The 12,349-nt window shown below is 47.3% G+C and overlaps 1 protein-coding gene across 2 annotated transcripts in view; it reads right to left on the reverse strand.

The window, feature by feature from the left end:
• The window catches only part of Rabgef1 (RAB guanine nucleotide exchange factor 1), a 41,919-nt gene extending 40,594 nt beyond the window's left edge, over positions 1-1,325 (reverse strand). Inside the window, exon 1 of one of the 2 annotated variants that reach the window (XM_028765976.1) lies at positions 1,250-1,325. The gene's annotated coding sequence lies outside the window, so the exon portion shown is untranslated. The remainder of the gene's footprint in view (positions 1-1,249) is intronic. The other variant, XM_028765974.1, reaches the window with a different exon arrangement.
• Between the last annotated feature and the right edge of the window lie 11,024 nt (positions 1,326-12,349).

A 12,349-nucleotide genomic window follows, 5' to 3' on the forward strand; every position in this document is an offset into this window, starting at 1 on the left:
CTGGGATTGTAGTTCAGTTAAACAGCCCCCAAACCTTAAAGTCAGTCATCACTAAGCAGCAAGCTGGTTCTCCTCCCACCACTAACTCCTCCCCATCCCCACCCCCAGAAACACTCTATATAGCCTAGACTGTCCTGAAACTCACTCTGTAGGCTGGTTCAAACTCATAGAGATCTGCCTGCCTCTGCCTCCTACATTCTGGGATTAAAGGCGTGCACCACCCAGTAACAAGCTTCTTGACAAGACAATTTTATTTTAGACTCTTCTTTCTTCTTTTAACTGGGACTCTGAAGGGCAGGGGATCGAATTTTACTCTGTAGTATAGGCTGGCCTCAAACTCACTATATAGCCCTGTTGATGTCAAACTCCCAAGACTGTTCCTGCCTCGATTTCCAAATACTGGGATGTCAGAAGTGGGTGACTAATTGGGTCTTCCTTTGAAAAGTAATTCTAGGTTTGTAGGTTAAAGGCCCGACTGTTAGTTAACTACCAGGCGGTGGCAAGGGGTGGGGGTGGAGGGACGACAGGGGCTCTTACCACAAAACTAGGTGACGCTGTAAAGTTCTGCCAAAGTGTCACATCTAAACTCCAAGGGCAGACGGAGCCTACCACATCCAGCAACACATTTCCCAACCACAGAGGTCGGTCATCAGCTCTGAGACACAGCCAGCTGCCAATGACCTAGTAGTCTCCAAGGCGCTTCCCTCTATGGAGCGAACTTCCGCGAAGGGATGAAGGGACATCCCCTCGGCTCTCCTTCCAGACAGCTCGGAATCAGGGACTGCCTTTACTATCTTTTTCCATGAGGGTCTTCCTAAGTGGCCGAGGCTGACCTCAAACTCGCGGCAATCCTCCTGCCTCAGCTTCAGGACTCCTCATTCAGAGACACCCATAACCTTGGCCTCTAGCACCTGGTAGAAGTATTCAAAACCCCGCGCCACAGCAGCCCGCACCATCCCCGAGACCCACGCGGGCTCCGAATGGGACCCGCCCGGCTGCAACCACAACTCCGGACTCGGATGGGATCCGAGCGGCAGCGGACAACCCGGGAGCGTGTCCTCCCGTGAGCCCGAGTCCCGCCGAGCTGTGAAGAGGCCGAGAGCAGAGCTCTGGCGGCCTGGCCCTCCGCACCCGCCCGCCCGGCTGAGAGGCGGAACGGAGCGGCCCGGGGACAGCGCGCGGCCGGACACCGCCGCCGCCGTCCCGCTCCGAGTGGGAACGCGCCTCCGTAGCCCCCGTCCCTCCGAACCTGGTCCGCGGCTCCGCCGGCGTCCGACAGCCGCTCCCAGCGCCGCTTCAGTCAGTCCGGTCCCTGCCCCGCCCCTGCCCCCGCACGCCCCGCCCCCGGCACCACGAGCACGCGCGCGTTGCGTGCGCGTTGCGTCATTTCCGTGACGCTTCAGACTTCCGGGGACTGGGTGCTGCGGGCCGGAAAAGATAGCTATGTTCGGAAGTTGTCTACCAGAAACGCTGTAGGGACAGTCCCTGAGAGCAGGGGACACCGAATGACCGTGAGGCTATCGCTGACGTGTCTGTGACTCGTGAGAAGCCGCAGTTTCCTTGTCATCCCTCATTCCGTCTACCTGCTTCGGCTTGCACTATCCTGAGGGCGACAAGGAGCCCGAGGACAGTCATACCACGAAACGGGACATCAAAGTCTGAGTCCAGGAGACACTTCCAGCATAGCATGTAGGAATGCGGCCGCCAGCGGGAAATAAAAACACACCTTTCGCCTTGTGAGCAGTTAGCAGAAAATAGATAGTCAGGGAAAAGATCTAGAGGGAAAAAGTTACCACATGACTGCCTGTCTGTAAAGATAGATAACGCTCCCACCTGACAGTTGAAATGCCACCTCACTAGCTTTTGTTATCTCCCTGGGCCAAGAAGCATCAGGGTGGAGGAGATGAAGTAATAGGAAAGAGGAGAAGAGAATTCAGAAAGAAAAAAAGACAGGCGAGTCCTACAAATTGATCAACCCAGAATCCATGAGAAGGGCTCACAGCTCAGAAAAAAAAAAATATTCCCGATAGAATGCTTTCACCCCCTGTCTCAATAAATGCCTGTTTTCACCTTTTCTGACTCTTTTTGTTTTGTTTTTTTCCCCACTCCCTGGACATTCAACCCATAGGAAGAACCTGGTCACCTGGGCAGGTGGTCCACAGAGGTGACATTCCTGGTTTGCCATTACAGATCCCAGGACTTTAAAATGTTCAAGTCGGGAGAACCTTAAGGAAATTGGTCTAATAGCAACCAAGCTGTGATCCCAGCACTGGGGAGGTGGAGACCGGGTTCAGGAGTTCTCATCTCTAGTGTTCTTGGCCTGGGCAAATAAAAGGAAGGTTGCAGGTATACCTTCATAACAGGAGCACATGAGGAGCGTGCGCGAGTTTTGAGTATAAAGGGAACTTTCATGACCCAGCCTTGCTGGACACAAGGATGTAGGGTGCCAGACATGGTCACGTTGGCCTAGGAAAGTGGCTCCAACTCGGCTGTTTTAAGGTCTATGAAGATTAAAGACACAGACACTTCTAGAAGTGAGGTGAAGGCAAGTTTTATGGAAGAGGATTACAAGAGGGCCAGAGAGGCTTGGGTGTGTAAAGATTTGCCATTCAAGCTTGGCAACCTGAATCCGAATCCTAGAACTGGCCTGCCTCTCCCCGCCCCCCCCCAAAAAAAAAAGTGGAAGGAGGGGCTGGAGAGAAGACTCAGTGGTTAAGAGCAGTGGTTGCTCTTCCAGAGGACCTGGGTTCAATTCCCAGCCACCACATGGCAGCTCACAACTGTCTGCAACTCCAGTTGCAGAGGATCCAATACCCTCACACAGACATACAAGCAATCAAAATACCAATGTATGTAAAATAAAAAAATGATTTAAAAATCGGAAGGAGCGACCTAACTCACGGAGATGTCCTCTGAGCTCCATACAAGGATCATGGCATCCACACACAATAATCATAATTTTTAAAAATAAAGTAAGGAAAGTGAGGAAGACTCCCCTGGGTACATTTACAATGCTTTTAACGTTGTCAGTGAAAGATAGCGGGATTATTAGAAGTCGTCTTACTACTTAGTCAGCTACAATCAGGATCATGCCAACTGCACGAGAGCTTGCTCCATCCGGTTGTCGCAAACCTGATTGCAAACGTCTTTGTTTCTCATCCCTGGTGTTCTCAGCCTCGCTGCTTCAACTCTTACTGTTCCTTTAAACTGCGTTCACGTATGACTTGCTCAGTGACTATGAAAAGTTCACAGATGTGATGGTACGTGGTTAGAATCCCAGCACGTGGGAGGCTGAGGCAGAAGGAACAGGGGTTGAGGCTACATTAGTGAGTTTGAGGGCAGCCTTATCTACATGAGACCATATTAAATTATTTTTTAAAAGTTCACGTTAAGCTGGGCAGTGGTGGCGCACGCCTTTAATCCCAGCACTTGGGAGGCAGTGGCAGGAGGATTTCTGAGTTCGAGTCCAGCCTGGTCTACAGAGTGAGTTCCAGGACAGCCAGGGCTGGCTACACAGAGAAACCCTGTCTCAAAAAAACAAAAAAGAAAAAAAAAGTTCACGTTACCATGGTGAATATGTCATCTGAGACAATCTGGAAATCCTGAGAGGGCCATTATCACTCACACTTGGCTACAAATACTACGATGCTGTTTTGTGTCCACAGGCTCAATACACGATGCCATCTCTGGCTTAAAGTGTAGTCACAAAACACCAACTTGAGTTACAGTCCTTACTTTCAATCTAAACACCAACAAGTGGGGATTCATTGATTCCCTCTCCTCGGTTTTTTCTTAGGTGTCTATTATTAGACAGATTATAAAACAAAAGTATCTTTGCTGAGGAGTTCAATTCTAGTGGACAGGGTCAGAGACATGGCTAACTTGATAAACACACTCAACCAAGCCTGATGACCTGAGTTCCAGATGGTGAGAGAGAACTGACTCCTGAAAGTTGTCCTCTGACCGCCAAGTATATGACAGGGCACACACACATACATGTACACACATGTGCACACACACATCAAAGTAATGCCTTTTTTTTTAAGTTAGCTGAACATTCAGGAAGCAGAAACAGAAGGATCTCTGTGATTTGAGGCTACCTTGGAAAGTTCCAGGACAGCCAGAGTAACTGTGAGACCGTCTCAAACTGAACAAATTTTTATTTTAAAATTTAAACTACTGTTACATTCTCCGGTGGTGGAGCCAACAAATAAATCTCCAGTAGATGGCGCCGTGACGACAAACCATGCAGAGAAGAGGGAACAAGACAAGACATTTGCAGTTTTGAGCTGGCCATCATAGCACAAGCTGGTAATCGCCAAGTTACTGAAGCAGGAGAATTGTGAGTTAGAGTTCGGCCTTGACTCTGTAGGAAGGAAGGGCGGGCAAGTAGACAAGCCCAAGTTCAGCATGGGAAGGAACTAGCTAGAGTACCCTGGAAGTTCTGACTCATTGAAGCTGTTAATGGAACAATCTGACCCTCGTGCCTTTATCGTTCGTCTGCCAATTTTGGTGTTGCTTATGGATTTAAAGGGGAAATTATCGAGCCGAGTAACTTCTGCTCCAATCAGGAATGAAAAATCTGTTACTAAAATGCTGGATTAATAGCAACATGATTAATCTGATGTGTTTGTTCATAAATATCCATTGCCCCTTCTACTAATGTTTACATTTAAAGGTGTTTTGCCAACACGTATGTTTGTGTAGGACATGCATGCAGTGCCCTCCAGAGGCCAAAAGAAGGCATCAACCTCCTGGGACTGGAGTTACAGAAGGTTATGTATGCCTAGGAAGGTGCTCAGAATCGAACCTGGGTCCTCTGTAAAAGCAGCCAGTCCGTTTAATCAATGAGCCATCATTCCAGTCCTTTGCCCCATCTTGTCATTGGTGATTACCATGTCAGAGGTAAAATATTTATTTTTGTTTTTATCATGACAAGGTTTTTTTTTGTTTTTCAAGACAGTGTTTCTCTGTGTAGTTCTGGCTATCCTGGAACTCACTCTGTAGACCAGGCTGGCCTCGAACTCAGAAATCCGCCTGCCTCTGCCTCCCAAGTGCTGGGATTAAAGGCGTGCGCCACCACCGCCGGGCACGAGGAAACTTTCTAATGCTAAGATTGATTACATATTCTGTTCTGTGCCCTTGGAAACCAATTGCAATAGAAGTCAGTAGATCTGTTTTGTATTGTCACCCACAATAAGCTTGGACCTAAACCAGCCACCCACCAACACTCCCTGCACCTATGTATAAGCCTTTATGGTATTTTCTTTTATAAGATGGCCCTGGGATGGACCCCAACACAAGAGAGACACCTGCACCAAAATAAGAACATCTGTAATAAGACTTCCATTTTGTGTAGTGGTCTAATAAAGTGTAAGTTCCCAAGACCTTCCTGGGAACTGATATCCTACCTGGAGGAAAGAGACATGTACGTGGGTGACTGACACCCTGGTTGGCAAGTTAAGACATGAATATTAGACAAGACAAGCCCCTGCCACAGTTGAATACCCCCACAAGATAAGTGTACAACAAAGACATGTTTCTAAGGAAATCCCCTATCCCTAAATCCTGATTTATGGCACAGATGTTTGTGGATTTTGGCCTTAAAAACTCTATAGAATCTTAACTCAGGGTCATGATTCAGTTCCTGAATTTGGACCTTAGCCTTGGTCAGGTCCATCAGTCCTGAGGCCTATGCTCAATAAACTATCTTTGTCTGATTGAGATCAATGTTTGTGTGGTTTGTGAGGCGATTCTTGAACCCCAACAATGTGGGTGCCTGGAATCAAACCTTTGTCCTCTTCGAGAGAAGCCTCTAGCTGCTGAGCCATCTCTGGAGCCCTGAGATTTACCTTTGAACTGGTGGACTAAGTGGAAAACAGACCGTACTCAGTTTTATGGGCAGACCTCGATTAGGCTGTCGAGGGTCTGACTCTGGAAAGCAGGAGGGAGAGATGGCTTTCAGAGCATCTTATGTTGTATGCTGGAGATAAGAGAGGAAGCAAGCCGGGCGGTGGTGGCGCACGCCTTTAATCCCAGCACTTGGGAGGCAGAGGCAGGTGGATTTCTGAGTTTGAGGCCAGCCTGGTCTACAGAGTGAGTTCCAGGACAGCCAGGGCTACACAGAGAACCCTGTCTCGAAAAACCAATAAAGAGAGAGAGAGAGAGAGAGAGAGAGAGAGAGAGAGAGAGAGAGAGAGAGAGAGAGAGAGAGGAAGCAAGAGCCTCAGGAGACTGCTCAGGGGCTGAGCCCTAACTGCTCCTCTACAGTACCCAGGCTCTATTCCCAAACCCAAATGGTGGCTTTCAACCATCTGTAACACCAGTTCCAGGGGACCTGACACCCTCTTCTGAAGGTAGCAGGTACACATGTATGTCTACTAGGTAGACATACATGCAAAACACTCATATACATACATTTAAAAAGAGAAAGAAAAACACCATGAGTTAGGCACACCTTTGATCCCAGCATATAGGGATCAGGTAGTGGAGGCAGGAGGATCACTGCAAATTTAAGGCTAACCTGGTCTGTACAAAGTGCAGGTCAGCCAGGATGACACAGCAAGACCCTCAGCCCTCTGTGCTGATGAACTAAACCTTCTCCGAGATGAGACAAAATAAATACCTCCTCCCGAGAGCTGCTCCTGGCTGGTGTTTGGCTGCAGAATTGAGAAAGAGAGCCAATTCAGGAAGTAACCAGGGGCTTAGCCAAACCAAGAAGTATCTGTAGCAACACAATTGAAAGGTTTCACGGGCAACAACGTGCATGGATTCAAGCTACGTGTAGGAGATGCCACAGCAGTCACCAATGTGGGGGAATGAGAGGACCATCAGGGTTGTGATGACTTTGGTGAACGGTGCTACCCGAGATTGAGAAAAATGATGACCCAGGAGGGAGGAGTAAAGAGTGTCCGTTCTTAAGTAGCCATGCAAGCAGCGATATTAACAGGTAATCTGAGCATAGCATCTCATTCACATCCAAGGAAAGAAGCCTGGACGAGATTATAAAATTGGGTCCATAGACGTATAAATGGGATACGTATGAGTCAGGGTTCTCTAGAGTCACAGAGCTTACAGAAGGTCTCTCAGTATTGCGGGAATTTATTGTGATGACCTACAGTCTGTAGTTCAACAATGGGCAGCTGTGGATGGGAAGTCCGAGAATCTAGTAGTTGCTCAGTCCCACAAGGCTGGTTGTTTCAGCTGGTCTCCTGTAGAAGCTGGAATCCTGAAGAAGTAGGTTCCAACAGATATGCTGGCAAGTAAGTGCAAGCAGGCAAAGGATGAATCTTCCTTCTTCCAATCTCCATACGTAGGCCTCCAGGAGAAGATGTGGCCCAGATTAAAGGTGTGTACCACCATGCCTGGATCTGGGACTTGGTTTGTCCCAGGCTGACCTTAAACTCAGAGATCTCTTTGCCTCCGTCTCCTGGGATTAAAGGCAAGTAATATCTTGCCTAGGCCTAACCTTTCATAGCCACTATGCCTCAAGATCTCCATGCCAAGACCCAGGTCAGAAACTCATGTCTTCTAGCCTTAAGATCTGGATCACAGGTGAGCCCTTCAATTCTGGATTGTAGCTCACTCTAGATATAGTCAGGTTGACAACCAGGAATAGCCATCACAGGACAGCTACCCATGGACTGTCTCTCAGTTCCAAGTTTACCTTTCATTGCTTTTTCGGGAGGGGATCAATGGAAGCGGAAACCTTTTAAGTTTTTAAGAAGTGATAGTCCTCTTTGTCGGTAGGGGGCGCTGGTCAGCCACGGAGCAGACAGGCATTTGCCTTCCTGGATGTGCTAGGTCCAGCACCAATGTGTGTGGAGTTAAACCAGAACTGTTCTTTGTTGGTTTTATACTGCAGTGCTCCCAGGCAGGCACTTGGAGACTTCCCTGCCACTCTGTAAACTAGGAAGAACTGGACCTCGATTTTGGAGAGAGAAAGGAATTCTTCCTTTGGCCTCTATCTGAACTTTAAACCAAGTCTTCTTAAAATGTTTTCACTCCTGATGCCTAGGGGTGGGGCTTGACATTTTATATAACTGGGTATATGTTAAAATAGGTTCACAAGCTATTACTAAAAATAAATCATAAAAGAATTTTAGAATAATTCTTTAGTATGTGTATGTATATGCATATATGTATATGTGTACAGATATATGCACAAATATGTATACATATATGTATATATGTGTATATAGTATATATACATATGCATTATATACACACATACATATAATTTTACCATTTATAAAAGATGAAGGCCCAGCACTTGGGAGACAGGCAGATTTCTGAGTTCGAGGCCAGCCTGGTCTACAGAGTGAGTTCCAGGACAGCCAGAACTACACAGAGAAATACTGTCTAGAAAAAACAAAAAATAAATAAAAAATAAAATAAAATAAAAGATGAAGGCAAATTTGCATTCTAGTGAGATGCATAAAGAACTAAATCTTAGCTGAATATTTGATGCTGCACAGAGCCTCTCCTGTGGTTTTTCAGTTAATATTTTGATTTTACAATACTCTGCAATGCTGAGAATGCTGCTTCACACACTGTCTTAGTTAAGGTTTTACTGCTGTGAGCAGACACCATGATCAAGGCAACTCTTATAAAGGACAACATTTAATTGGGGCTGGCTTACAGGTTCAGAAGTTCAGCCCATTATCATCAAGGAGGGAACATGGCAGCATCCAGGCAGGCATGGTACAGGAGGAGCTGAGAGTTCTATATCTTCATCTGGAGGCTGCTAGCAGAATACTGACTTCCAGGCAGCTGGGATGAGGGTCTTAAAGCCCATGGCCACAGTGACACACCTACTCCAACAAGGCCACACCCACTAATAGTGCCACTCCCTGAGGCAAGCATGTTCAAACCATCACACGTACGTACGTACACAGCACAGAACAGCGGAATGCATAGGTCTATCTAAGAAAGTGCAGGAAGGCTAGTGAGAGGGCCTCCTGGGGGCCCCCAGCATGCTGAGTTGACATTAGGCATGCTCTCCTTTGACCTCCACATCCTGTGGCCACCCTCAGTGAATAAAGTAGAAATAAGAGAGAACAATGGTATTAAGGTCTAGCTGGGTCCCGTGACATATGCCTGCAACCCCAGCTCTACTTGGAAGGCTAGCCTAGGCTATGGAACGAGAGGTTTCAAAAGAGTTTAAAAACTGGCGGGAGGCTAGTATTGCTTGCTTGCCTGTCACTCACAAAGACCTATGCCCTGCACTGTATAAACTAGGCATGGTGGTACATGTCTGAAGTCCAGGAGGGAAGCACAGGTGGGAAGATTAGGAACTCATGGCCATCCTTGACTACATTATGAGTTCAAGCCCCACCTGGGACACATGAGACCCTGTCTGAAAATCACTTAGTGGTGAGGTATGGTATCTCATAACTGTAATCCTGACACTTGGGAGGATGAGGCAGAGGGACTGCCATGAGTTCCAGGCCAGCCAAGGAACAGTGTGAACCTGTCTCAAGAACAAATATAATAAAACAGGATATAGTAACACTTGTCATCCCATCACATGGGAAGCATCAGAAGTTGGAAACATCACAAGTTCAAAGTTTACCCTTGGGCATACAGCAAGTTTTCGGCCAGGTTACAGTATACAAGACCAGCTTTTTTTTTTTTTTTTAAAGCAAATACAAATTCAAAATCAAATTCCAGACTATAATAATTAGGAGAGGTCTCTAATTCATGCACTATTGGAGGATGAGTCATAACATGGAGGGTAGAAAACACTAAAAAATTTCCATGGGATCTGATTCCAGTTTCCACTTGCAGTCATGAAGTGTTTCTAGGTGGCTCCAAGTCTTTCAGTCTTTCACATAGTTGGCTGAGGTTTCCCCTGGCACCCAAAGGCCCTGATTCTGTTTGGTGGCAGGTGGAAGATTATTTATAATAATACACCTTGGATCTTAAATGTCACCTTTAAATGGCTGTTAGAGGTGTGGTCCCTATCTTGGTAACGTGATCTGCAACCATATTCCTAGTTTCTCCGAAGGCAACAAGAGTGTTCAATCCCAAGGTTTCAAAACCAGCTAGGCCACATGAGCCATGTCTGTGGAACAAAAGACCCTGCCTCCAGCTTGGCACTGCCAAATGGTGACAGAACCTTTAGGAGGAGGGGCCTGGCAGGAAGTTTTAGATCAGGGATCCTCAACCTTCCTAAGGCCATGGCCCTTTGATACAGAGTTTCTCATAGTGTGGTAACCATCAACCATACCTTTATGCTGTTGCTACTTCGTAAGTAATTTTGCTACTGTCATGAATCCTAAGATAAACACTTGTGTTTTCTGATGCTCTTAGGTGACCGTGAAAAGGTTGTTCAACCCTCCTCTCAACGGGGTCACGGCCCACAAGTTGAGAACCTGTTTTAGCACAGTGGTCTGGGATGCCCTCAGAACACTACTGGACTCTGTCTTTTCTCATCTCCAGCCATGTACTGAACGGCTTTGCTCCGTCTCAGACTCAGAATCAAACTGTTCTCTAAGTTGATGATCTCAGGTAGTTTAAAAAAAAAATATTTTGCCAGGCGGTGGTGGCACACGCCTTTAATCCCAGCACTTGGGAGGCAGAGGCAGGTGGATTTCTGAGTTCAAGGCCAGCCTGGTCTACAGAGTGAGTTCCAGGACAGCCAGGGCTACACAGAGAAATCCTGTCTCGAAAAACAAAAACAAATATATTTTAGTCATTCATTTGGTCATTCATTCATTCATTCGAGTGTGGGTGCATGCGTGTGAATGCAGGGGATTGGTGAGTACTGCCGGTACTGGAGATCAGATCCCCTGGAGCTGGAGTCCCGGGTGGTTAAGATCTACCTAACCTCTGTGCTAGGACCCAAACTCAGGTCCTCTAGAAGAGCATCAGGTCCTCTCAAAGGAAGGGCAGACCGCACTGACTGGCCACCTCTCCAGCCTCGTTACTTTCTGCCTAACAGAAAGCTGACACAGGTGGACCCCAGGGTCTCTGGCTATTTTTCAGAACAACTGGGCAGGAATCCTTGCAGTTCAGTAGGTAAGCTGCCCTGATCCAAAGTGCTGTTCTTTTGTGTTGAAGTGTGTGAGAATTTTGGAAAAGGAAGGACAATTTTGGCTACTTGACCTTGTAGGCAACTCCAGTGAATGAATTCTATAGTAACATTGTCAGTTTTCTAGACTTTAGAAGCAGGCTTTCACCCAAGAAAAAGAAATGAAGTTCACAGCTAATTAGAATGCTCCAGAGGTGACCAGAGAAGCAGCAGCGTGTAACTCTACCTACTGAGGGTAACCACTCTCTTCCCGAGCATCCTCCTCACAGATGGACTCTGTGTGAGGTGATGTGCGAGGGTGATAGACACGTGTGTCATCCCAGCACTTAGGAGGCAGAGGCAGGAGGATTGTTACAAGTTTGGGGCTAGCTTGGGTTACACAGTAAGATCCTGTCTCAGACAACCAACCAACCAACCCAATCAAGCAAAAACACAGAGAAGGGAGATCGGAAGAAGGAACAGGAAGGAGGTGGGGGAGAGAGAGAAAGCTGAAGGCCAGGAAGGGAAAAACCAAAGGATAAAAAGTTAAAAGTTAAGGGATCATGCCTTAAATACGCCAACCGAAAACCAAACTGGTGGGAGAAATCCAGTTAAGAAGACACTTTTACTGGGAAGTGGTGGCGCATGCCTTTGATCCCGGCATGCAAGAGGCAGAGAGAGGAGGATCTCTTAGTTCAAGGCCAGCCTGGTCTACAGATCCAGGACAACCAAGGCTACACAGAGAAACACTGCCTCAATAACAGCAACAACAAAAAGACACGCCCATGAAGCTGAAGGTTCACACAAGAGAGTAGAGATCCTGAGTCAAAGGGCATGAGAGCCAAGACCCGAAGCAACTGAGTGAAGAGCTCGACAATTGTAACCCCACCTATCCCGGGAAGAGGCCACATCCTGGACACGCCCCCTACTGTCAAAATGCCCAGTGTGTGTGTGTGTGTGTGTGTGTGTGTGTGTGTGTGTGTGTGTGCAGTTCTAGAGGGCTGCAGTTCCACTAGCTCAGGCTCTCCCAGACCTGAGGCCAGGAAGGTCACCTCCCACTCACTGTCCCAGGAGCCCGGCCTTCCCTCATGGACATATCTCTCTCAGTGACAAGGACAATAAATTACTGTTGAGGGAGATGGAACCCACAAATGATCCTGAAACTCAGGAGGCTGATGCAATAGAATTTCAAGGCTAAGGCCACACTAGGCGACAGGACAGCCTGCTTCAAAAGAGAAAGGAAGAAGGAAGAAAGGAAGAAAGGAAGGAAGGGAGAAAGGGAGGGAGGGAGAGAGAGAGAGAGAGAGAGAGAGAGAGAGAGAGAGAGAGAGAGAG

Source organism: Grammomys surdaster, unplaced genomic scaffold (assembly GCF_004785775.1).
Source record: "Grammomys surdaster isolate TR1022 unplaced genomic scaffold, NIH_TR_1.0 166, whole genome shotgun sequence".
Taxonomy (NCBI): Eukaryota; Metazoa; Chordata; class Mammalia; order Rodentia; family Muridae; genus Grammomys; species Grammomys surdaster.